We start from the raw sequence: 27,570 nt of genomic DNA, 5'->3' as shown, positions 1-27,570 counted from the left end.
CTGGATCTCCCTTGGCCTTAGGGAGCCCAGCTGAAACAGCTCTTCTCTCTCCTTTCCATTAGCCAGAATCTTTGATTAGCTGAGCCTCCAACTGTCTGAAAATTGCAGGCACCGTTGAAGACTTTCAGGTAATTGCAATCTCTACTGCATTTCAAAGCTAAAGCTTAGGTTACTAAGCCATCTCCATAATGTCTGATCAATGAAGTGATCAATTAGGAATGGGAAAACGAGCTACGGTACAGTGAGTGGAATGGCTAATGACCTAACACGGAGAAGTCCTTTAATCTTAGGCTTCCAGGACTGCATGCCAATCTGCTCTGCCAGAAAGCCAGCAGGGTTCTGCAAAGTTGGAAATTGTCTTAAAAAAAGACAAAAAACAGAAAACAAATGGATACTAGATAAAATCTATTAAAACTAGAAGCATCTTAAGGACCTAGAGTGGGCTTAGGAAAAATTCCAAATGTTTGTTTAACTGATACATGAGATTGTTTACCCTAGTAACTCTGTCTGTTTGATATGTATGAGGCTTTGAATATTTTATAACAGTGATGGCTGTGTTCACTTAAAGGCAGCTGCTTAAAAAAATTTAGAATTCCAGAAAACACTTTGTCTTTCAACTCAGCATTATGTAATGGTTCAGGCTTGATACTCTTTTTCTTTGAAGGCTTTTCCTACTGATAACATCAGAAGCATCACCCAAGAAAGATGTGTCATCTTAAAAAAAAAAAAAAAAAAAAAGGTGTTGTTGGGTCTTTTTGGTTTTGTTTTGTTTTCTTTTTTATTCTGCTGACAGATAATGAGTGCTAATGCTTCCTCTGAAACAAAAAAATGATAGCTGAATTGGAAGAGTGCTAGAGAGGAGGGCACTGGGGAACACAATTGTGAACCATCACACAAATTCTCAGAGAAGCCCAGGCAGAAATTCAGAGCATCACATCTTAATAGAACATAATGTACTCCAGAAAGAGTAGAGATAATGTATCTTAATGTATTCAATATTTGCCTTTGATGTAAGCTTAAGCATTATTCCATATGCTTTACTCCATCACTAAATTAATTTTAGTTGGAAATCATCACGCATTAATTAACAAATATGACTAAGCTCCAGCTCACTTGTTTTCCTGGGTTATTTGATGTTGGCTGCAAGATGGTTACATTGCAGAATTTTCTTTATAATAGCTGTGGCTAACACAGCTATTTGTGTTGCCAGATTTGTTCATTGTCAGGCACAAACATAGCTCAGCTGTACATGGAGGAGAGGGATTAGGAAAGGAAGGACCTGAGCCTCTTCAGAAAATTTGCACACATATAGGACCTTCTATAAAGTAAAACAGAATGAATTAGAATCTATTTTTACAGGGAAAGGATCGACCCAGTTGGACCAAACACTCTATGTATTCAATGGCAATTACTGCAAGCAAACGCTTGTTTGAGTAACGTCTGAAATGCGTTAAAAAAATACCCTGTGTTACAGACCACTTCCTGACCTAATGCTGCAGTTTGTTTTGAACAGATTTTACGTGAATTTTCAAGAACATTTTAAATAATAGATGTGCCATAATTACAGCCTATGTTTCTTACGAGAGGGGTTTTACTATTCAGATCTTGTCATTTTAAGATCAAAAGATTTCTTTTTCAGAACTGTCTTCCTTGCTGAGCTCTAGACAGACAGAAAATTTTGTGAGTTGCCAGAATCTTAGCTGTTGTAAGCTCCATTACCATTAAACTAAAGACACATTTCTAAAAATCCTTTCTTACACAAGCAGCTTATTGCACTATTGCCTGTGTTTTTTAATAGAAAAGCTCATGCTACCTCTAAAATAAATAAATAAATAAAAAAATCTAGGGAGCCTCTTTTGTGAGGGATACTGGTGTTTTATACTAAAGCAACTATAAAAGAAATTTAAAAAGTACCCAACAGTAGAACTTCCATTTTTACCTATTTATCCTTTAAAAAATATTTTTGGCCGTATTTCAAGGTGCCTTGTCGATCACCAGAGATCTCTGAAATGCACGATAAGAATACTGTTGTAGTCAAAGAAATTGAGGGCCAAAATATATTATTCAGATTTTCTAAAACTTTTATTTGTTGATAACTCATCATTATAAAGTAACTCTTCAGCCAAAAAATCAAGGTTCATAAATCTAGATCCTGTTATAGGTACAACTCATCCAATCTGACTCATTAATCAGATGCAGAGAACTTGCAGCAGCTCACAGGTAGGGGAGGCAGTACTTGGATCACCAGGGGGTAGCATTCACAGGTAGTCTTTGCCTGCTCAAATTCAATATCAAATTACAAAAACAGATTGAGTGCAATAATGATGAACACACAAATTATTTGCAAGAGCTTCAGCCCAAATGTTTTCAGAGAAAAAAATATTTCCAGAGCGATGACTTTTCCTATTACATATTGCTTTAAATCCTAAGAAAATAGACCACTTCCAAGTTCAGGTTCTGACAAATGATTTGGTTTGGGTCAGAATGGAGTTCTATGAGTTGTACTCATGACTGCTCAAGAAATGTGCCAATCTTGAACCATTTGCTTAATTCTTATCAAAATTCCTTCTAGCTTTAAAAGGACATTAGCTAAAGGGGACATTGCTGTAAGGAAAAGCAGCCCCCAAGCCTCCTCTTCATGAAGCCATACACGTAGCCATTGCCTCTGCTGAGCTAGCAGCAGCAGTTGTGCTGAGAGCCAGTCAGAGAAGACTCAAATTGAAAGACTATTACCTCCCAGAGTTTTATTCCCCAGCTGCTCTGTTTCCCTGACCAAGAGCATGCCAGTTCCCTGTGCTGGCACAGAATACGTGGTAGGGCACAGATGGGGACTGTTTTTGAGCAGCAATGAAATGCTAGGCAAACAATGACTTTAGTGAAGACAGACCTGGATGGAGCCTTTGACTGTAAAAATCATGACCCTAACAGGAAAACTCATTACAATTCTGCATGTTTACATTGAGCAAGATTCTGCAGGCTTTAATCACTACCTACCAAAACTTCTGTAGTCAAGGAAAGCTTGATATACTGGAACATAAGGCTGAACTGAACAAGAGTGAGTGGTAAGGAGGGGAGAAAGACATGACAACGGCAGAGGCACAATAATTAATTTTTAGAAAGTCATTTTGAAAAATAAATCTGACCAAAGTATTATGGGATGAGCACTAGAGTCTCATCTTATAATACAATGCCTGGAATTAACTTTAACTTTTTATTTTTATCATCCTGCTGGCAATCTGTTAGCATTATTACACTTTCCATTTAAAAAGCCTTCTCATCCGTAGCAGATGTTCAGCTTTCTACATGTATGTTCTGTAATTCCTCTTAACTCTACTAATGAGAATTACAAGTTTTCTTACATTACCTCCACAGTGCCTGTAGCATCCTCTTAAAATTTGAATTGAAAGCTTCTACTGGCGTTTTCCTACTTTGACAAAATAGTATTTAAACATCCTCACAAAATAGCCTCTGCAGTATCCCTAATGGGCAGTAGCTGTAACCCCTGGAGCACCTATTCATTTTGAAATATAAAGTTGAAAGCCTTAGCTGGCTTTAATAGCTCCAAGCTGTCACAAAAGAAATGGGTTGGTTATAATGTGGTAAGGAAAAATTTGAGTATGAAATATATATACAATACTACTTGCACTTGCCCTGAAATAGTTTTTCTGCTATTTTGTATCTTGTGATAGAAGTCAACATGTGCGATTAAAGGATAACAAGTAAGGGAAGCATCTCAGAATGCTATTTGTTGTCGTGCCAGCCAAATGGAACATATGGGGTGTGTGCCTCCCATATGATAGGTAAAGGAGGTCAAACATACACTGCAGCAGAATGCTTCTGACATTAATAAGTTTTAATTTTCCTAAAATAGGCAGGCAGTTGTCTCCCTTAATATATCTGTTAGGATTTTATTAACCCCAAATCTAAATTCTCTTATTTTTGAAGTAAAATATTTAGGCAGTTAGGCTCTGCACCTGTGGTTGGTAGCAGAAACAAGGGTAGAAACAGCAGAAGAAAGAAGAAATGAGTGTTCGCAGTGGGTGAAGAACATGGGTTAACAGATGGCCCCAGTAAGACCAACATCTTTAGAAAGGCCACCATCTATGTCCTTTCCAGTGTCTAAAGGAGTGCTACAAAGGTGCTTAAAGGCCTATATGGCAAGATGTATAAGGGGAGGCCAAGGTCCCTGGGTTTGTTCATCCAGTCCAGAGGAGGCTGAGGGGAGGTCTTTGGTGGCTGCAGCTCCTGCAGCAGAAGAGTAGTGCTGAGGTCTGCTCTTTTGTGACAGCAGCAGGGCCTGAGGGAATGGCATGGGGCTGTGTCAGGGGAAGGTCAGGCTGGGTGTTAGGAAAAGGTTCTTCACCAGAGGATGATGAGCATGGAACAGGCTCCCCAGAACAGTGATCACTGTATTCTTGCATCATTACTGTCTAACAGTTAAAATTTCTACGACACAACTTTCTCCCCCAAACCTGCATACCTTAGCTTTGCAAATTTGTTCTTTTACTTTCTTTAATAGATTTTATGGTGATTTTCTCAAGAAAAAACAGCACAAACTAAAACATGGCTAGCACAATACAAGCTCTCTCAGACCCCCTACTTGCTGGAACATTCCAGCCACCCCACTTATTTATGCATCTGTTTTCATCCCCGCTGCCACTCCCAGCAGGGGCACAAGGGAGGTCTGCAACCTGTGCAGAGTTTGGCTGAGAGTTGTAAGGGAAGTGATGAGGAGAGCAATTTTAGCCATGAATATCTTAATGAAGCTCCCGTGCTGACCTTACACACTTCTGATTAAGCAAATATGCAAATGTAAAGCAGTACAGAGCTGGATTAACACTCAGAGATTTTTAAAAAGCTACTGTGGCTACATGCAGAGTGACCTTTAGGCCTGCTCAAATCTGTTAGAATGCAGATGGGGAAAAAGAAAGATGATATAAAGATAGGCTCCATCTTACTATCTATCTTGCAATCTCCACAAAATGGGCCACAGGAGGAAACGAATATCCAGATCAAGGTTTTACAGCTGATGCAGTTTCAGAGCAAGAGATTATTCTGCATCATACCTGGGGATGTCTCTGCCAGTACCTTCCAAAACCAAAAAGGCAGCTCATTAGTCATTTTGTACTTTACACGATGAAAAAGGAGAACTGGTAGATAAGGTTCCAAAGCTGGATTCCAACCGTGCTACTGAGATTCAAAGTGGATCAGGAAATCCAAGGGAAGAAGTATGCTCAACTCAGTCACAGGACACCTTACCATACAGATCTAAGGAATCTGCTCTCTTCTGATGTTGAAATAGTGACCAGGAGCAAATACCTCAAGTCATTTTAGAGAAAACTTCTGTAATGAGGATATACATATGTACTGTCAGATGCTATGGTCTATATAACTCAGTGATCTCAGCATGGATCCCAAGATCCAGGATGCCAGAAAGCTGTTCTAATATTGTTCTGCTAAGAGAAGTGGCTAGATATGGAAAATGATGTGGAGGGAAACTTTAAGAAACACGGTGCTGAGTTTAATTGTTAGAACTATCTTTCTCTCAGCAAGTTTTCAGGGCAATTTACAGTCAACTACAACTACATGCTATTTCTAGGAACATAGCAGTGGAAGAAACCTCCTGGGTTCTCAAGACCCTGTGTTAGCAAGGGCCACATTATATTCCATATTTCCTAAATCAGGGATTTTTGTTGCCTCTGTTTTCACTATTCTCACTCCTTTGGGAAAGGCTGTTCCAATGGCCTTCCCTCATAACTGGAATTTGTCTTCTAATTTCCAGCCTCAGTGTATTCATAGCTAACTTCTGCTCATTTGTACTGAAATCTGATGATTTCTTTTTATCAGTGCATTTATCTTTCTTTCACACACAAATCCATAACACTGCTTCAAGAGATATTTTAACAAAAAAGGGAGTGAAACAGGAGAATATTATAAATGTGATGAGATCCTGTACTTGTATAAGCTGGCCTGACTTTAATACTAATACATATTTTGCCTTGGAATTAGAAAAAATTCATGTGCTTATTTTCAGGCTAGGTGTGAAATCAAATGTCTGTGCTAAAAGGCTATGAATATATCCATAGCAAACACACACAAAACTACACTTTCAAATAAAATTAATCCAATTTTTCCCCCCAGAAAAACTGAACACTAAACAAAAAAATAGGTTTCCTATTCTGACTTCTCTAATATTTTATTAAAAACACTTCTTCATTCTCGATCCCATTATAATCCTGCATTAATATAGCATGTCTATTACTTTTTATTATTTTCATCAATCAACTGTGCATTACTAAATTTTGAGGGTGTTGTGGAATATACTTCTTTACCTGATGTGTACTTGAGGTTCCAGAATATCTTTATACAATTGGCAACAAAATATTATAATGTAGTGTGTTATTTTTATTTGAAGATAAACAAATAAGGCTCCAGATTCACCGCAGCTCAAAACACTATGAAATGTTCACAGTAATTTAAGTTACACTTAAAAGGCCTGAAAAGCATCTTTTATGCCAAAGAAGTAATCCCTCAGTTTTTGAATCTACTGATTCTTCACAAGTGTTAGTCATTCTTGAGTGGTGTAAGTAGTTATGTATCAAAGGATAACAAAAACTTTGACAACAATAACAGGAGCATTTGCTTTTTTACTAATAAGAAAGCTACAAGGGGAGCAAATTTTCTCTGCACTAAAGAAGTAGAAATAATTCTCTCTTTCTACTAATTATAGAGCATATTTCTTCCTGTGGCTTAATCCCCATCAATTTTTATTTACTAAATTGCAACTGCCATATTTTGTACATTTTATGATGACAAATATCACATAGGCTTTGAGGTAAACCAAAACAATTCGGGCTGATTCAATATCAGGTCTGAGTCCTGCAACAAAGCTGAATGCTCTGTGGTTACAGCAAAAAAAGAAACTGAATTTTCATTTGAAAATATAAACGAGAATTTTGTATCTTTACATGTTAATAATCCTTACGTAGTAAATATCCTGCCTTATTTCTGCCCAATATGAGAAATTCATATTGCAGCAGGGGGGTTAGTATGGCTAATGGCACTAGAGCCTTTCTGCTTACAAAGTCTGTAAATCAGATTGAAATATTCCTTTATTAAAAGAAGGAAGAACAAACAAACAAAAAAAAACCAAAAAAACCAACAAAAAACAACAGGACTCTCTGAAACATAATTGGGATCAATAGAAATAACTAATTCTGAGATACATTCTTCAGGTTTTTAAACCATCCTTTATTATTCAGTACTAAAGGCATAATCATACATAAAATTATAGCAGATGGCACCAGGAACTTGTAGAAGTATCATTTGTTAATATATTCTGCTGGTCTTATCCATCAAGGTAGTACAACTTGGCATAAATCACACTTTCTTCTGGCTTTCTGGCATGTTAGTTATGTTGCATTACATTCTCTCATGGCTGTACTCTATTCTTACCCTCTAAACCACAACTAAAATGTCATCTTCTTAGACTTAAATTGGGAACAGTGAAATCTTTGTGTGTCAGAGACAGAGATTCCAATGGCTGTAATCTTATATCCACGTCCATTCATCTCCTTTCTTCCAGATCACTCTCAAAAGAGTAGGCTGCCAAGAGGACAGACTGGAAATATTCTAAGGGAGAAGAATGAAAACTAGAAGTGGATTCAGATCCAAGTATGTCCCTTCAAACATCAGATGCAGGAAAGCAAGCATTTGGATCAGCTTGTTCTGACAGTGCAGGGCTGAGATGAAGGGCCACGCGCAGTGTCATCTCCATGCAGTGGTTCTTCTTCCAGGACACTGCCTGGGCACAGCAAAGACTTGCTTCTCAGGAGAAAAATGCAGGCAGCCATGTTACCTGCTAGATATGGAATCAAATTTAGCAACCCTCATGAGAGATAACCATCTCATGTTTTGTTTGCTTTGCAAAGAAGTCAGAGGTACTTCTTAAATGACGTATCTTTGCAGATAGGGCAGCCTGGGGAACCGTTGCAGCTGGCATTCAGAGCAAGGAAAGCTGGGCAGCGGGACGGTAAACCTATGCCATTGTCACCTGCAGTCAGCCCGGGAGAAGTCACTCAGAGAGTAATGCTGAATATTAAGCTGTAATATACCAGGTCTCCAGCAGAGGGGAGCATTCGTATGTGGAAAAAAATGATTGCATCTCTTAAAAAATGCTTTCTACTGCATCTTTTACAACAGCTAGGAATCTCAGACTTCTCCCTTCTAATTAGTTCATAGGTAGATGAACTCATCATCCAACCATCCAACCCTGAATATTTAAAAAAATATGGAAAAGTACCATATTAAAAAAGTTAAGTCAAGATTTAAGATTACATATTTAAATGAAAATTATCAGCAATGAAATAATTAATATTCCAGAAGCAAAGTTGACATGAACTCTATCTATATCTTGCATTCTGCATATTTTAGAATGCAAGGAGTATTATGATATTGATTAAATACAGACAAATTAGGAGCTACTAAATCAATCCCAATCAGAGAAGAGGACCTCAAATAAGAAGGCGTTGAACACTGTGCGTACGTGTATGTGTGTAAAATCAATGAGACAACGTGTGTTCCAGCAGACACGTGCCTGAGGCTCCTGTTTTTTTAAAAAAGGGGAGCAGGAAGATAACTCAATTATTATGATTCCTGAAACCAATTCTTTTAGCACAATTCATTTTCGCAGTTTCATTCTTTCAGTCATTTTATCTGATTGCATTAGTATATGGTAGCTGGAAGAAATCAGCCTATGTATAGAGGCTGAGCCATGCTGGAGCTACTCTACTTGCTTGTGGCCTTTCTTCTAGCTGTTCGTTTGTCTGAATTTGTTTCTCCAATGTGATAGTGCTTAACTTTACAAACAGGTCAGTGCCACCCAATATAAAGATACTGGAAGGCAGGCAGACAGTTTGAATGTTCCAGTCACAGTGCACAGACAACTGATCTACAAGGCTGCCCCCTCTCCAAGATGACAACTATGATTAGGAGATCAAAAAAGATTTGGGGAAGGGTTACTACATAAACAGAAGTCAAAGGGACTGCTGAAAGTAGCAGCCATGTTTTAAGATGCTGAATTACCCTCTGGACTTCAGGAACGCACCCATAACTGTGTGAGATTTTTCACTCTGTCACACCTGCTTTCCATAGATGGAATTCATGGTAATGGGTAGAATCTGACTGAGTAGAAAACAAATCAGTGAATTTTATGTATGGTTTTGAGACACTGACTATCAAATTTACCGATCTTGTGGTTTTTGCCATACTGCAAAATCATGATAAAACATGAATCACAGTGCAACCTGTGGAGATGAGAATACAGCATGAAATGGATTTCTGCTCTGTGTCTTTCTGATAAGATATTGATGTGAAAAACCCTTAAAAATTCAATTGACTGTGTATGCTACCCTTCAGCATTCAGAATAATAAAGGTTTACACACTTCTGGTGTTTCTAAGACAGAAAAAGATCTGTTGAAACACTAAGGTTTAATATCCAGGTCAGTGATATTTTATTCCTAAATCTGCAGCACTAAATTTGCCCATATATCAAAAACACTGTTGATTTCAGGGTGAACGGTCTTGTACAAGGGCTTACAAAATCAAAGCCTAAGGATGGATAGAGAAGGAAAATTAGGAGTTAATTGAAAAAAGATGTCAGAGAAAGGTGAGCAACAAAAACATGCAGGGAGAAAAAGAAAGTACTAGAAAAGGGAGGAAAAAAGAATGACAAACACAGAAGACAAAATTTGGTATAATTTGTGGAATTTAGATGTGTTTCATGAATACATTTGTCTATGCAGCTAAAAAAGACTGTCATTGCAACACAAAAAGTGTTATTTCATTTTTCTATCTAAAATGTTTAGTATTTGTAATCTAATAGTCACAGAAGTAGTTTTAAAATCGCTCCACCATGATAAATGAAAATACTACTCGTTTGTTTCTTTCATACTCCAGCACTACTTCCTACTTTTACTTCCACAAGAATTCCAATCAAAGAAGAAAGAAATTGACATGCTCAGGTGTCAACTTTTTTTTCAATTCTTCTGGTGCACTCTTGCCCCCAGAATCTCATCCAATTCTTCCAGTTCCAACTGGTCCAATGAAAGATAACAGTTCTTTCAAGAAATCTTGCCCTGCCTACAATAAAATATCAGTGACCTTCATTTTTTCCTCCTGCTGTAACTCAAAGTTTCATTCCCCAAGCCTTCCAGTTGCCTTAATGACTGCATCCCCACATGGACAACTGGGTTCCCTCAAACCCACTTTCAGTCTGTTTTTTATGCTTCTTTTTAGGCACTCTGGGTCTCCTCACCCAAGGGCCCTCTCAGCTACTTTCCAGTGCACAAGGGTAAAAATGCCCACTCTTACTTTGCGCCCCTCCTGTCCCCAAAACCCTTCGCCTGTTCCATCACATTTCTTTGCCTTAACACATTTGGAGCACGAGCTTTCAAAGGGTCTGCATGCATTCTTTCTTACTTACCCATACAGTATTGAACAAAGTCATGTCTGGATCCTTGGTTAAATTTCCTAGGCATTGCTATGATCATACAAATAGTCTATTGGGAAAGTGTAGAAAGTTATTCCTTCCAAGACTGCAATTAGTTAAGGATGAATATGTTCATCCTTCTAAACGATACATTCATTCATGTAAGTGCTAGAGTCATATCAATTAGGCTAATTCACTTGAGTAAAGTTATACTTAAGTATTTGAAGGACTGAAGCTACACTTCCACAGAGAACTCTGCCTTCAACAATTATCACAAACACCTACATTTTGCTACAGGGGAAACCTGAAATTAAATTACAATCTGTTATAGAAAATAGAGATGAAAACACTCCTAGTCCACAATCCTGAAACATTCAAGGAAGAAACATTTGAAATAAAAATATTCAGTTATCCCCCTTTTCACGTAAATGAATACAAAGCTCAAGAATCCCAACAATGGGGAAAAAAAAATGTTGGAATTGTACTATGGATTATACTTGCCATACAACCCACCTGCAGCAAACTCCACAGATGTTCAATAAGCTTGCCATGCAGAAATCTTATCTGATTTTTTTCTAGGTAGAGGATGATTTAAGCCTTGAAGCACAACCCTCCTTAAGAGTCAGAAATTACAAAGTGAAAAACAAAATTAAGAAACTTCGGTACACGTAGAGGAAAATCTACTCCAGTAGAGGAGGAGGTAAGAAGAAATGAACTCTTCTGATAAACTTATTTGTCATTGCTTGCAGAGAGAAGCAAGAAATACGGGATCTTATGATGTCCATGGAGACACCACACACTGTGAAGGATAAGGCTTTCTTGGTATCTTGTTTTTTACTTTCACCTTTGCAATGGCACACATTGTATCAGAAAGTTTTAAAAGCAAAATAGAGGTTAGATCCATTTTCGATACTCTAAATTAGAAGAATAAATGAATCACCCAACTGTAGTTAATGGGCAATTAACATAATTCTGGTCCTGTGTAGCTGAAAGATAATGAAAAAGCTGATTGCAAATGAACCAGCAGTAATGTGGGAGGTCATAATAGTCCCATAACTCTGAATGAGAAACCAATTTCTCCTCTAACACTAGATGTTTTGATTGGTGAAGGGCTTTATCGTACTATGAAATTTGCCCACGATAGTATGAGATACATAAAAAAAAAAGGTTCTGCTGTGCAAAGAGTGGATGGCTTATGGAATAGGTAATCTCAGAAACTGCATGAGCCTGTACTAGCTATCATAAACTAGAGGGTAATTAAGAGTGCAATGGTGAATAGAGAGAAGCATATATCTGAGTAATGAGTTCACAACTGTACTACAACAGGGCAACAAAGCACCAGGAGAAATACAACAGGGTGTCAAACTCTGTTTCAGCCTGGAGACTGGATGCGCTGCTGCCCTCTAACTCGGCCCGCCTCCTGGAGACCATGTTATCTCTTATTTGTGCTCAGTTTGTTCTTAGTTAAGAAAGGGGTAATGGGGTGGGATGAATTCCACCCACAATGCTTTTCTCTTCTCTCTGCTTACCATCTATGTCCTGATCCTATTAAAACTTAAGATCTTGTTCAGCAAACTGTCATCAGATAAAGTAAATTACATTTAATGCTAGTGGTAATGCTATCAAAATCAAGAGAACAATTGTGTCTAGGGCAAGGACTCCTAGGGAATTCTTTCCCTAGAATTTTAAGTAAATCTATGTTTAGTTCCTTTGTGACTTTTGAGGAGGGAAAAAAGGTAAACATGTTAGAACACTGAAATAGCAAATGAATCTATGCCCTAGAAGCAGGTGACACATTAATAAGGTGCACACACATACACAAAATAAAAAACTAACCTTCTGCCCTTCTGTTTTTGTTGTTTTTCACCAGTATTCCTATGTCTTTCCTACCAGGCTGAAGAAAATGATGGTAGATTTAAATAATGCTGAACTTTGTATCATAACAAATCAATAGGTTATTTCTGCATCATATTATGTGCAAAATATATGAAATAAATAGATAAAGAGACAGCGCTTGTAAAGCACTCAAATATTTCGCATAACAAAGTGCACAGATTGCAAGTGACCATTTTAGGTAGATTTTTACCTCACCCTATTGTTAAAGTAAGTGATAACAGAAGTCACTTGAACTTTCAAGATGACCATCTTTCTGGACTGCAGCTCTGACATGGAATCACCAAAGCACATGACAACAAGCTGTCATTACTATAGTAAATATCTCCACTTCATTCATTCGTACAGGTACATGGATCACAGCAGAAGTAACTCCTCCTACTTATTTCCATTTAAACTATGACAGATCACAGAGCACAGTAACAGACGCATAGAATCACCAACGTTGGAAAAGACCTCTAAGATTATCCAGTCCAACTGTCCACATGTCACCAACATCTCCCAATAAACCACATCCGTCTGTACAACAACTAAATGTTTCTTGAACATTTCCAGGGATAGTGACACCACCCCATCCCTCAGCAGCCTGTTTCAGTGCCTGACCACTCTTCTGGAGTAGTAGTATTTCCTAGAGTCCTACCTGAATCTCCCCTGTCGCAACTTGAGGCCACTCGCTCTAATCCTACTGCTAGTTACATAGGAGAAGGGGCTAACTCCCACCTCAGCACAGCCTCCCTTCAGGCAGTTGTAGAGAGCAAAAAGGTCACCCCCGAGCCTCTACTCAAGACTAAACAATCTCAGTTCCCTCAGCCGCTCCTCATAAGACTTGTGCTCCAGACCTCTTACCTCTCAGCTTTGTTGCCCTTCTCTGAACACACTCCAGGGCCTCGATGTCTTTCTTGTAGTGAGGGGTTGTACCAAACTGAGCAGAGTACTTGAGTTGCAGCCTCTCTAGTGTGGTGTACCTTCAAGAACAGAGGGATGATCAGTTCCCTGCTCCTGCTAGCAACACTTTCTGATGCAAGCCAGGATGCCACCTGGGCACACTGCTGACTCATATTCGACCAAGCATTGACCAGTATACCCAGCTCCATTTCCTCTATATCATCTTTCAGCTACTTTGTCCCGAGCCTGTATCATATGAAGTATATTACTTGCTAGAATAAATTCTCAACCACAAGACACTCTTTTTCAACAGTCACCACTATTAGCTGTGCATTTTCATCAGTGATAAACAAGAGCCCACATGCCACATTCAAAAACCTGCATGACCATCCAGAATGCGGCTTGTCTTTCATGTTGCTGTTGCTGAAACACACCACCCACCACCTCACTGTGCTCACATCCACTGTTTGGTCTCCGCCAACCCTCAGCAAATGCCGATGAATGTCAGTGAATTCCATTTCTTCCTCAAGGAAAAATTTAATGACCTTGCTTCATGCATATTTTCATGTAAGATATCGTTTTGTCAGACTTCCTCTCTACTACCATCTGCCACATGGCAACATAACGTAAGGGAATACTGATGGGAAGGTTCAACCTCTACTGCTATACAACCAACATCTGCCTCATCTATTCTTCCTAGTGGGGTCTGTAACACAGTAAATAGTACCGGTTTCAATATGGAGAAAACATATATATCAGCTAACATATTACTGTCCTTCTCGGATAAAGGTTAAAGCAACATTTGTTGGAGTAGCTTTGAAGACATCATGTTTACTTACTGAGAAAATCAGTATTAGCCTAAGGAAGGACTAGTAATAACTTGAATTCACTTGGGAAAAAAGTCAGCATTGCTTTTATAATGAAGAGTCCTATCTTCCAAATTTACAAGAGGTCTCTAGAGATATCAACACATAAGTGGCTGATGTTAATTCAGCTGTCATGATCTACTTGGACTTCCAAAGGACTTGGACAAAATCATTCACCAAAGTTTTAAAGAAAGCTAAGTGGTGATGGAAAAAAGGGAAAGACATCTGCATGGATAATTAAGTAGTTAAAAGACAAGGCAGAGAAACAAACACCAAATGGATAATCTTTGCAACTAGAAGGGTGTGTGTTCCACCCTTCAAATTCCTGTGAGATCTGAGCTGGCACCTGAGGTAGTTAATGTATTCATAAATCATTTGGGGAAGGGGGTGAGTAGTGAGTTACAGAAATTTGATGATGAAAGCAAGATAGCAAGGACAAGAAGTGACCAAGAAAATCCTATAAATGAGCATTATGAAACTAAGTGGCTAAGCAATTAAATGGCAGGTAAAATTCAACATACAGAAATGGAGAACAATGCACACAGAAAGAGCAGCTCGAACTCCACATACTAGTATGATGGAGTTGATCATTACCATTTAGGAAACAAATCTAGGCTTATGGTAGATAGTCCTATGAAAATATCAAGCCAGTGCTCAATATGAGTCAAGAAGGAAAACCAGATGTTAGAAATTATTTGGAAACATATTGAGAACAAAACAGAGAACATGATTGTGTTGCAGCAGGAAAGCACTGTTCAACCTCTCATTGTGCTGAATGTCTCCATCTTTCAAAAGGATGAACGTAAAATGAAATGTTTCAGAGGAAAGCAAAAAGAGTGACAACAGAAGCTGCAGAACTTTTAAGAAAATTTACTCAGCAACTACCTCAGGGGATGTTGGTACACTTATTCCTGGAAAACAGGTGGTCTGTAAGAACAAATTATTCTCCTCAGGGCTGCTCTCAAGCCATTCTACGTTCAACGTGTATCTGTGTTTGGACCAGGGCAATCCCAAGCACAAGTACATGTTGGGCAGAGAATGGCTTGACAGCAGCCATGAGCAGAAGAATTTCAGAGTGTCAGTGGAAAAAGATTCAACGTGAGCCAGCAGTGTGTGCTTGCAGCTCAAAAGGTCAACTGTATCTTGGGTTGCCACAAGAGAAGTACGACCATCAGATTGAGGGAGATGATTCGGCTCTTCTACTCTGTTCTCATGAGACCCTTCCTGGAGTACTGCATCCACTTCTGCAGCCCCCAACACAAGGATATGGAGCTGTTGGAGCAGGTCCAGAGGAAGGCCATGAAGATGATCAGAAAGCTGGAGCACCTCCCCTGTGAGGACAGGCTGAGAGCTGGGGACTCCGCAGCCTGCAGAAGAGAAAGCTCTGAGGACACCAGTACATGAAGGGGGTCTGCAGGAAAACTGGGAAGGGACTTTTTGTGAGGATATGTAGTGACAGAGCGAGGGAAAATGGTTTTAAACTGGAAGAGAGTAGATTTAGATTAGATATTAGGAAGAAATTCTTTACTGCAAGGGCGGTCACAGAATCGTAAAATCACAAGGTTGGAAACGACCTGCAAGACCATCTAGTCCAACTGTCTTCTCATTACCACTGCTACCACAAACTAAACCATATCTTATAGCTCCTCATCCGGGCACCTCTTGAACACTGCCAGGGACAGCGACTCTACCACCTCCCTTGACAGGCCATTCCAATGCCTGACCACTCTCTGAGAGAAAAAGTTCTTCCTCATGTCTAATCTAAACCTTCTCTGGTACAACTTGCAGCCATTTCCCTGGGTCCTGTTTGTTGCCTGGGAGAAGAAGCCAAACCTCTCTTCACCACAACCTCCCTTCAGGAAGTTGTTGAGTGCAATGAGGTCTCCCCTGAGCCTCCTCTTCTCCAGACTAAACAATCCCAGCTCCCTCAGCTGCTCCTCATAGGATTTGTGCTCCAGACCCCTCACCAGTTTTGTTGCCCTTCTCTGGACATGTTCTTTCTTGAAGTGAGGGGCTCAAAACTGAACACAGTATTCAAGGTGCGGCCTCACCGATGCTGAGTACAGGGGAATGATTACCTCCCTGCTCCTGCTGGCCACACTATTTCTAATGCAGGCCAGGATGCTTTTGGCCCTCTTGGCCACGCTGTTGGCTCACGTTCAGCCGAGCATCAACCAACACCCCCAGATCCCTTTCCTCTTCACAGTCATCCAGCCACTCAGCCCCAAGCCTATAGTGCTGCATGGGGTTGTTGTGGCCAAAGTGCAGGACTCGACACTTGGCCTTGTTGAATCTCATTCCATTCACCTCTGCCCAGCAATCCAGCTTATCTAGATCCCTCTGAAGGGCCTCCCTACCCTCAGGCAGATCAACACTACCTCCCAACTTGGTGTCATCTGCAAACTTACTGAGGGTACACTCAATCCCTTCATCTAGGTCATCAATAAAGATACTGAACAAGATGGGCCCCAGTACCGACCCCTGAGGGACACCCCTTGTAACGGGTCACCAGGTAGACCATTAACCACTACCCATTGGGCAATGCCCTCTAGCCAGTTCCTTACCCAAAGGAGTGTATACCTGTCCAGGCCATAGACATCCATTTTCCCCAGAAGAATCCTGTGAGAGATCGTGTAAAAGGCTTTGCTGAATTTTAGGTAGACTACATCAACAGCCCTTCCCTCATCTATCAATCTGGTCACCCAGTCATAGAAGGAGATGAGGTTGGTCAAGCACGACCTGCCTTTCATGAACCTGTGCTGGCTGGGCCTGATCCCCTGGATGCCATGCACGTGCTGTGTGATCTCACCCAAGATGATTTGCTCCGTGACTTTCCCTGGTACCAAGGTCAGGCTGACAGACATGTAGTTCCTCAGATCCTCCTTATGGCCCTTCTTGAAGATGGGACTCACATCAGCAAGCCTTCAATCCTCTGGGACCTCTCCAGTTAACCAGGAGCTCTGATAGATGGCTGAGAGCAGCTCGGCAATCACCCCCGCCAGCTCCCTCAGCACCCAAGGGTGTAGGCCATCCAGTCCCATGGGCTTGTGATAGTCCAGATGGAGGAGGTCCTCTCTAACTGCCTCCACCTGAATTGCTGGGGGTATATTCTGAGTAGCATCCCAGACTTCCAGATCAGGATGTAAAGTGCCTGGAGAATAACTAGTCTGGCTAATTAAAGGCAGATGTAAAGAAGGCGTGGAGGACCTCAGCCTTCTCCTTATCCTCAGTGGCCACATTTCCTGTTGCATCACATATAGGATGAAAATTCTCCTTAGTTCTTCTTTTACCGTTGATATATTTATAGAAGAATTTTTTATTCTCTTTTACTGCAGTGGTCAATCTGAGTTCAAGTTGGGCTTCTGCCTTCCTAACTTCCTCCCTGTGTACCTTAGCTACTTCCTTATATTCTCCCCAAGTAGCCTGTCCTTTCTTCCAGTGAGATGATGGAACAGGTTGCCCAGTGAGGTTGTGAATGTCCCCTCCCTGTAAGCATTCAAAGCCAGGCTGGGTAGGGTTCTGAGCAACCTGGTCTAGAGGGAGGTGTCCCTACCTATAGAAGGGGAGTTGAAACCAGATGATCTTAAAGGTCCTTTCCAACCAAATCATTCTATGATTCTACAACATGACAGAAGTCTGAGAAATCATGAACAGAATGAATCGTGAGCCTTACCACATGAGAACTAAGGAATGTAAAATGAAGAAGTTACAAACTTCTTTGTACAATATGAGGTACATTCATTGTGGCTGTGATGTATGAATGTATGGATGATAAGGGGGAGATCTAGCTAAGTAGGAGACTTTTCAAAAATACAGACTACATCTAAAGAAAATCCTTTGAGCTGGGCATAGTTGAAGGCTGGTAGAGCAGCAAGAGGAAGCATCATGTAGAAACAGATGCTGGGCTAGATGGGCCTTTGGTCTTTCTAGTAATGCCTCTTAGTGTGATCTTATCTTCTAGCAGATTGCCCCATCTGCATTATTCAAAATATAATTGGCTGACTAAGATGAGGGAGTGAGTAACACATGCTATGTGTCTCAGAGGTAGTAGGTTTCTCTAACCTTATGTCAGTACAGATTGAGGATAACAGATAGCTGGCAGAAGTCAATGCACAGCAGAAGTAGGCCCTTTAAGAAATACATGAAGCTCCTTAACTCACATCAATCAATCTCTTATTTTCTTTGATTACCTTAACTTTCCCACCCTCTACCTTCCAGTGAGTTATAACAGAGATCATTTCCTCTTAGTGATCTATGACAATTTGTCAGGCTGTCCCAAAATGTTCCAGTGCAGTCTCCTTCTTAAACAAATATTTATAGTGTGTTCAATATAATGGATCCATTATCTGAAGTCATTTGGATTTCAGCTGGGAAAGAAGAAAAGATCTCAATTTGAAAGGAGACTGAGCTAGGGGAAATATATAAAAGAGATTCAAATACATTGCTGTTTATGGTTGGACTAGATGATCTTAGTGGTCTTTCCAATCTTAATGATTCTGTGATTCTATGACACCACTGGATAGAACTGATTTTTATACTTTTCTAAATTATTATTCTTTACATTCAGGACCCTCTCAATTTTAAGACCCTATATGGTATCCTGGACTCCATCAGAAGACAAGGGACCAGCAGGGACAGAGAGGTGATTGCCCCCATCTGCTCTTGTGAGGCCCCATCTGGAGTACTGTGTCCAGGTCTGGGGCCCCCAGTACAAGAAAGACAGAGAGCTGTTGGAGAGGGTCCAGAGGAGGGCCACGAAGATGATCAGGGGACTGGAGCACCTCCCCTATGAAGACAGGCTGAAGGAACTGGGCTTGTTCAGCCTAGAGAAAAGAAGGCTGCGGGGTGACCTCATTGCAACCTTTCAGTACCTAAAGGGAGCCTACAAACAGGAGGGAAATCAATTTTTTACAAGGGTAGATAACAGCAGGACAAAGGGAAATGGTTTTAAGTTGAGGGAGGGAAGATTTAGGTTGGATGTCAGGGGGAAGTTCTTTACAGAGAGAGTGGTGAGGTGATGGAACAGGCTACCCAGAGAGGTTGCGGATGCCCCATCCCTGGAGGTGTTCAAGGCCAGGTTGGATGGGGCCTGGGCAACCTTGTCTAGTATTAAATGGGGAGGTTGGTGGCCCTGCATGTGGTGTGGGAGTTGGAGATTCATGATCCTAGAGGTCCCTTCCAACCCTGGCCATTCTATGATATGCTGCATACATCCATGAAATAATTTTTATACACTAGACTGGCAGAGGACAGTTTGCCCTCTGTTATACTGCCTCTACCAGATCTGTTAATCTGAGCTCCTGAATGAAGAAATTGCCTGAACCCTGATTACTCTTTGTAAAAAGAGACTACTACAAGTACAGTGGAAATAAAGCATCCTGCAGAAGGACTATACCCAGTGCCTGCCACACTGATTTTATCCTGTAATGGTGAGATCACCTGCAAAGCTCTAACGTACAGTGCTGATTTGGCAGCAAGACATGCAGTTGTTGCTGAGCCACACATAACCTTATCAAGATATCTCTCCGCCCAGTCTTTCCAGAACAGTGCTTGAGATGGGAAAGTCTCTCCCATTTTTCTTGCTATAGATCTTCTTATTCTTTCTGTTATCAGTGCTCCCAATATGCATTATCTCTGTGTTATCATTTACAACAAAGCCAGAAGAAGAAAAGCTCCCACTGTAAAATAGTGAACTTAAAAACCTAGCTTATCTGATCAAAAGCTTTGGCTATTTCCCAGAAAGAGAGCAGCCTTGGGTTTATTGCCCATAGAGAAGCCTGTTCTTATTAATCAAGGCACCTCAGCACATTATTCAATGAATTGCCATGCTCAGTGAAACTGAGCTAGTTGCTGCCTTTATGGATCAACACTTCCTAGACTATTTAGAAAAAGTATCACAGCCTTGGCAAAAACCATCCTCCTTATAAAATACTTGCTTGTACTAGAAGCCATCTCAAGGCTTTCAATTCCACTTTGGAATTCTATTTTTGGAGTCCAAGGGGGATTTAAATAGTGCTTTGACCTGATACAAGCTTTCAGCACAAGGTTAATTTTAGCCTTGTATGGACTGCTGCTAAAATTGCTGATTATAATGAATATATATCTTTTGTACGTACCTTAAATGTTCCATGGATTTCCATGATGGCTAAAATTTCCCTGAATGTGTGTAGCACAATAAAAAAAGACAAACAGCGTTTGCAAGATCAGCTCATATAGTCAGCAATACCTGTTCTTTTCTAGCTAATCTAGAAGAAAAATAGCAAAACCTTATTTTAAGAAGAAATGAATTGGGATTCCCAGGTCACTTACAACTAAAGAAGCCGTCTTCATTTCAGTCTGATACACAATCATGCTGTTGACAACCATGGCTCTGTTTCTTTGCAAAAATTTCGTACAATTGGTCGACTTAAAAAAATAGGAAGAAAGACACGGGGAGTGATCTCATAGATATTAGGCTACTTTGAGCTCCACTAGGTAGGAGAGAGATTATTAATATCCCACTGGCAGATACATGTTTGACCCATATTAAATAGTAGAGAAGACAAAAAGGAGCATAGGAAGACAAATCACAGAAAATCAGACGCAACTGATTTTGTTGCTCATGGATAATATTGTTATGTGGGGGCAGACACACAGGAGATCAAGACCCACTGTTCACAGTGTTGGTAGTTTTGTGTGCTGTGATATTTGTTCCAGATGCAGCCGTGAACATTGGTTTTTAATATAATATGGATTAATAATCAGTCCCGAATATGTTGCTCAAGTTCAACCAGTAACAGGAACAATTACATACATTGCTTCAAACTGCCAGATCTAGATAAATTTCTGTTCCAAGCTTGAGTTGGGATAATGAAAAATATTCCCAGGATGGTCTCAGTTTCACAACTACACATCAGACATGAGCAAAAAAAAAACTGACACCAAACCAACAAAACATGAAATGAAGCCAAACAACTCACAGCAGTAGAACAAAGCAATGAAGAATGACAAAACCAATGAAGAAATCCACAATGTGTTCACCTGTGCCTCACAGTAATTAATGCTTTTTAAGATTAGATAAACTTTTATTTGTTGTAATAGAAACAGATTTCCCAGATCTCCTATTTCAGCTCTCAAGCTCCACCTTCTCTTAGCTTTGTCTGAAATTAGCCACATTTTCTACCACTTTAATAAACGTGAAATACAATTTGGAAATTATCTGTTTGCATCAGTGCTGGTAATAAACAATAGTTCAAATTTTGAGAGTCAAGGCTTCAATAATAAGGCCTGATTTTCTTAGCAATCAGATGCATACACATGCATATACACACACAAACGCATGCACACCACATGTCTTTGTGAATAGGGCCCAAAACAGCTGCAACCTTCCAGAAATTAATTGGATTCTGGATCATTTGCATTTTTATATAGTTTACCAACAAAAGATGGAGATAGCAAGTTTATTAAAATGAAAAAGAGAATGAGAAAGAAAGAGAAGGAAAGGTGAACGTTTTGGCTGAATCACTAATCCAAATTTTAATACCCCCAGTTCCTATTCACCTTATAATACAGCAGCAGATCCTCTAAGGTGGAAATTGATATGCAGGTCTAAACTGCAGGCAGCTGCTAAAGACTCCTACTGATGCCTGAGGCCTTTACAGTTCCTCATCTGGGTAGGCATTATGATTTGATAATGGCCATTTTCAGACAACACCCAAGGCAATTCTAGGATTTGCTGTCACAATAGACACTGAAAATAAAGTCAGTGTAAATAGATTAAGAAATTGACAGAATAACAAGACAGAAAGAATTAGAATGAGTACACAAATGGCAGATGACAACTCAATGCATTGTGCTGCAGAGATGGGATAAGGAAAGTAGAGCTGGAGAATTTATCTTCTGACTGTATGCCTTCAACCTGCTTCCTGACTTCGTGGATGTTTATTTCAGTGAGAAATGAAATCTTTATTAGAAAATTTCTTATCTCTTTTGTTGCCCATTGAAAAACTTCCCTTCTGCTTGACTGAAAGTGAAAGCTTCTGATCTGTAGAAGGACCAAGAATACAGATTCTCTAGGTAATCAGCTACTGACCAGTGGAGAAAATTGACACCCCCATTTCACTTGGGAATAGGAAAGAAATACAGAAGGCAGTGTGATCTTGAAATTGTACAGGCATCAAAATGAACATTAGGTGACCAGGAGGTAACCAGGGCTTTGTATTACATCACACAATTTATTTACAAATTTCTTTGCAAAGCTCGAGCTGAGATGCAAATTAGGTTTAGTGTATGAACCGTCCAGTGGAATCCCTTATTTGGTGTGTATATTCTGCTATAATAGGTGTATATATTTGCTATAAGTTTCATTTACTTTTGTTGTGATTATGATTTTATGTGTAGTATAACTATGACTAGCAAATAGCTTATAGGATGCTTTCTGCATGACAGACACAGAGCACATACAAAGATAGACTGCTGGGCAAGGATACCCACAGCAGTTTTTTGGGTAAAGGGACTAGAACTGTTAAAAGGATGAAAATGAAACTCAGTTGTATTTTTTTTGTGTTTGGTTAGATGAGGATGCAGAGAACTTCAATTCTATGTTAGTACAATAAGTATTTCCCTCACTAGAGCCCGAATCCACCAACATGCACCTTGACACAACTGGCCAACATAATAAAATAGGAAGCATTACTTCTGGAGCAGCCCTAGTACCTGTTTTTCTAAAATAAATAAATTACTGAGAAGCTTTTAAAAGACCTCTGGCATTTGATCAAGGCAAATTCTTAAGTTATCACAGAATATTCAAACAATACAACTTGAGTAATCTAGAGGGAGCTTAGACTTATCTTGAATAAAATACTTTTCGCTTTTCTTCATGGGAATCAAACTAGTGCTGTATTGAATAAGGGACAAAGTTATATATGGTGTGGGTTACATAAATAATACTCAAATCTTTCATATTTTATATACTCCTAATATCTAAAGTGAATCTCACATATGCAAATTTTCCATCAAATTCCTTAACATAATGCAACGAAACCACCTTTTATTTCCCCACCTCTTTCTTCCTTTATCCCCTCTACATCTCCTTTCCGTTTGAAGTCTGACCTCTTCTTGTGATAAAAGTGGGGGCTGTAGTCAAAGTTTATATACATCTCCTTCCTTTTCTTGTTTCTTATACTCTTTGCTTTCTTCCCTTAGGTGTTATTTTTCATCCTCTTTCTTTCAGTGTTCTTAGGCAAAAGAAAAATGATTTTTGCTTAATTCTCTCTTGCTCTCCTCTTACTCTACTTAATGTTACAGCCACTTTTTTTTTGTTTGTTTTTATACTGAGCACCCATGAGCTCCCCCTTAATCTCTGTACCCAAATCCCATAAGGTTAGAATAAATTTTATTTTACTTATGGCCAAAGAAACAAGAAATCAGGCATTGAGAATGAAGCAAAAAGAGCTGAACTGCCACAGAATCTTCAAGCATGAGGAAAGATGAGGTAATATCAGTTATGAAAGGAAGAAAAGGGAGGGAAGATTTCCATGAAGAACATGGGAGAAGAACAGAAAACGTAGGAGTAAATGACATTGCTACTATTTTTATTCCCCATTTCAATGCTCCTTCATTTTTGAAGAACCCTGCCCTGAAGCTGCAAGGAATATGGAGCTCTATTCAGCCTCAAATCAGTCCTGTTAAAAGGAATACCTTGATTATACTGAGCATGCCAGCATTTAAAAATTAGACAGAAACGTGGCCAGCTTATTTCTGGCTGAATACACAGATACAGTGAGACACATTATTTGAGGACATACCAACTCCTTATTTATCTAACTTTCATTAACGTTACAGAAAGCCTGCCAAAGTATTCTGATAGTCCTGAACAGCCAGGCAAGTGATAGTCTTATAACCATGCAAGATGTTTGCATGGCACAAATCAGGGTATCTTTTTTGCTTGGGGATCCAATAATTTCCTGCTTTCAAGACAGTTAAGAAATGCCAGAAGCGCGAGCTTGAAATCCTAGCCCCACCAAGTCAAAGGCAGCACTTCCATTTAGCTGCTGCAGTACTAACAACAGCTGGTTTCTAACCTAAAGGGAGCTGACTGAACGCAGTCTTTGTGATTGCATCTGATTTACATGGGATAAAACACCAGAGGAGAAAAACCTCAAAGCTAATGAATATTAAGGAAGGAACGATGAAGAAACTACAAGCACAGCAAGATCATGAAAGGACCAGAGACAGGGGAGAAAGGATCCAGACAGGAATGAGAAAGGAACAGAAGAGAATCAGAATCGTCATGGGCTACAGATTTGGTAGAAAGAGATAGGTAACAGCTCTAAGCCACTCTAAACAAACCAGATGCTGTTTCCATCAAGTGGGCTGAGTTGAAGGCCCTGTCAAAACTAGCTTAAACTGCCTGTGGACAGGTCACCTGCTACTCCCAGGAGTACATTCCCTTACTCCTGATGTCTTTGCTTTACAATAAGATAATTCTTTCTTTAACATTTACATCCTTTAAACATCTACAACTTAAATGTCATCTCAGCTATTCTTTCACAAAGCTGCCTAGACACTGTTCTGTTAATACATTCAGGCTGCTTTGTCTTCCTGTTGTTCTTTCTCAGGATTTCCCTTAGTTTATTGATCATACTCCAGCAACATGCTGAATGAACACATACCTCGTCCTCCAGCCAGGCTACAACAGAACCACACACAGAGGCTATTAAGCCAGTGCTTAGCGATGCACAGCTTTTGCAGATGCAGCCTGAAATTATGCTACACTTCATTGCTACTGTGTTATGTTACATATGCATGCTTAATTTTCTGTTCACTAGTACATCTTACCAATATGGAAGATGGTGGTATAAAGCTATTCAGCTGATTTACACCCTTTTCCAAGCACTGCTTGAATGCTGGTAACGATGTCATTAAAAAAATTCTGAAATTTGAATTGGGCTATTGGGGACTTCACCCAGAAAATACAATTGTTTGTTTTTTTTTTTATGCCGTTATATTATGAGAGGTCTGAAGTTTAGCAAAATATTTACCTTTTGGAGCTAATGGAAATCAAGTTTTTGCTTCACACAGTTTAAAAAAAAGCCTGATCAGATCTTAAGCTAACTGAACAAAAGAATTTTTTTTTTTTTTTTTTTACTAATTTGTAAACAATCCTAATGCACCAATGGAGCAGGCTAATTCAAAAAACTTGAGATTAAAAGATTAAAATTGGGATTGCATATAGGCTTTGTAAAGACTTCATACAGCGCTCTCCTGGCACATTGTTAGCAGTATATTGTTGCATACAAAATTAAAAGTTCTGACAGTAAACAGATTTGTCTTTTGAAACGTAGTTTATAGAGGAAAAAAACCCTCCAGAAATAAGTACGTATAGGTGGCTTCAAATAGAGTCCTATTCTTGCAGCCACAGTTCTTTATACTATTCTACCTTTAGATGTGGAAAACAGGGTCAGCCAGAACAACTTGCAGATGGGAAACATCCACTGTAGTACAAACTGCTCCAATAGTTTTTATATGCCATTGGAAGTAAAAGATGAGGAAGGGTAAAGAAGGAATGTTTCTTCCTTCAGTATCTTTGTACTATTCCTCTCCAAAAGGGAGGATGCTTTAGCAGCATGCGTGGTTGCCTTGAGAAATCATGTAAATGTACCGATGCGGCTGCTAAATTAGCTTCCCCCAACAACATGGGCAACACTGCCAGCTATTCACATTACCTGGGACCCACGGTTTGCAATCAGATGGCTTATTCGCATGAAGTCTAACTCACTTTCCACAACTGTAAAAATTACAGTTGCTCATGAAACAATTACACCTTGTTGCAGTATAGACACTATCAGCACACAGAAACAGTGCTTGAACAGCCAGCTCTTCTGTGACCCTTGCCACATCTTTTCCTACACTGAATTTCAACTTTGAATACTAGCAGTTGCAGACCAGAAGCAATGCCTTTCAGCTGCACCATTCTTTTCCTTTCAGATAAAGATGACACAATTACATTGAGGCGCTCTGTAGATGAGAAACCTACAGTGCAACATTATCTAATTCCTTAGTTTTTCTAAATCATTTTCAGATCAAAGATGACATAGAAATCAGCTTCTTATTGGCTCTTTAATCTGGTTTGAAGTTGGTAAAGCTATCTGTTCCACAGGCCAAGCCATCTTCCCTACAGATTTAGAAGATGAGTTTGTATGTAAGCTCTGCTTAAACCAAGTCTAGCTGGAATTGGCAGCTCAACCCACAGTTAAATCAAAACAACATAGAATATCTTGCTTTTATGCCAAAGCAATAAAAACTGTAACGAGGCACACAAACACACATCCCTAACACAACATACATACATTTCGACTGAGGCATACTTTTAATCTATGTCTAACTTTTTTCATAGTGACGAAGCACATTTCAGTCATTACTAGAGCCATTAATTTAAGTATCAGCAACGTCTGGATGTACTGTTCTCCTACAGTGCCTAGTATGTCCATGCAGCCATTGATTTAAGAGACAATATCACTTGCTTCCAAGTTTATGAGGCAATAAACAGCTCCCGCATATTGATGAATGTGGAGGTGTTTGCTCAGCACATTTGCAGGGGACGTTTATTACCCAAGTGCTGTGCTTTAAAAGCAAATGAAATTGCAACTATTCTCACTTTCTTCTGTCGGGAGGGGGAAAGAGAGAAAAATACTGTTGTCTTTAATTTGTTCCTCCAGTTTCCCTCCTCCTGTGACTCATTAAAGTGACTGACACAGCCATGGACGCTTCCTTCATCTGTGCAGATGACAACTACAGGCATTTTTACTTCGGTGGCTTTGCAGGAAACTGCTTTAGAAGAGGATGCAATTGTCAGACTACCAGAAAGACATGATTAAGATTATCCCTTAGTGCTTTATTACCCCATTATCCCACTTCCAAGGGATTAAATTAGCTCATCAGCATAACCACACACAGTTGTTAACCCTACGATAATTTTCAATGTTCTGTCCGTATAATATAAAAGTGAAATAACTGTTAACCTGCACAAAAGGGATCACGAGTGTTAGCAATTTAAAAGATGAGTCTTTGGATTGTACACCTGGCAAAACACTTCTTGGAAACTAAGCCCCTTTTTAAGTGTATGATGTCGGGAAGAAGAGAGAGTGAAGGAAAGAGATGAGATTGATTGCAAAGCTGCATGCCAAGTGAGTTGTTATGAGGATGTCAAAGAGTGATCCATGAAAAATGCAATAAGTTATCAAAAACACAAAACTGAGATATAGTTGCTGTAATTTCTCCCTTGCTGTTCGTTCCAATGAAAATAATGTTAGTGATGGTATTTTCCTCACAAGAATGTTTCTTAGCCGTTATTAAAATATACACAAACATTTTAGTTTTTTTATTTAACTAGATTAGGAACTAGAGAAGATAGATAATTGAATTAAAACATCAGTACAAAATCCTAAAACAAACAA

General features: G+C 39.5%; 1 long non-coding RNA gene across 4 annotated transcripts; it reads left to right on the top strand.

The window, feature by feature from the left end:
• On the top strand, nt 1–27,396 carry LOC104909750 (uncharacterized). Of its 4 annotated transcripts, none has more exons than XR_014881764.1 (4): nt 1–128; nt 7,586–7,674; nt 11,240–11,312; nt 26,833–27,396. It is a non-coding gene; the product is annotated as an uncharacterized LOC104909750 (long non-coding RNA). The 4 variants fall into 4 exon arrangements; XR_014881762.1 differs by lacking the exon at nt 11,240–11,312 and adding an exon at nt 11,070–11,190; XR_014881765.1 differs by lacking the exon at nt 26,833–27,396 and adding an exon at nt 11,817–12,394.
• Nucleotides 27,397–27,570: the final 174 nt, after the last annotated feature.

Source organism: Meleagris gallopavo, chromosome 2 (genome assembly GCF_905368555.1).
Source record: "Meleagris gallopavo chromosome 2, MGAL_WU_HG_1.1, whole genome shotgun sequence".
NCBI lineage: Eukaryota > Metazoa > Chordata > Aves > Galliformes > Phasianidae > Meleagris > Meleagris gallopavo.
Note: the sequence above shows the minus strand (reverse complement) of the source record. Positions and strands in the feature narration are given on the sequence as shown.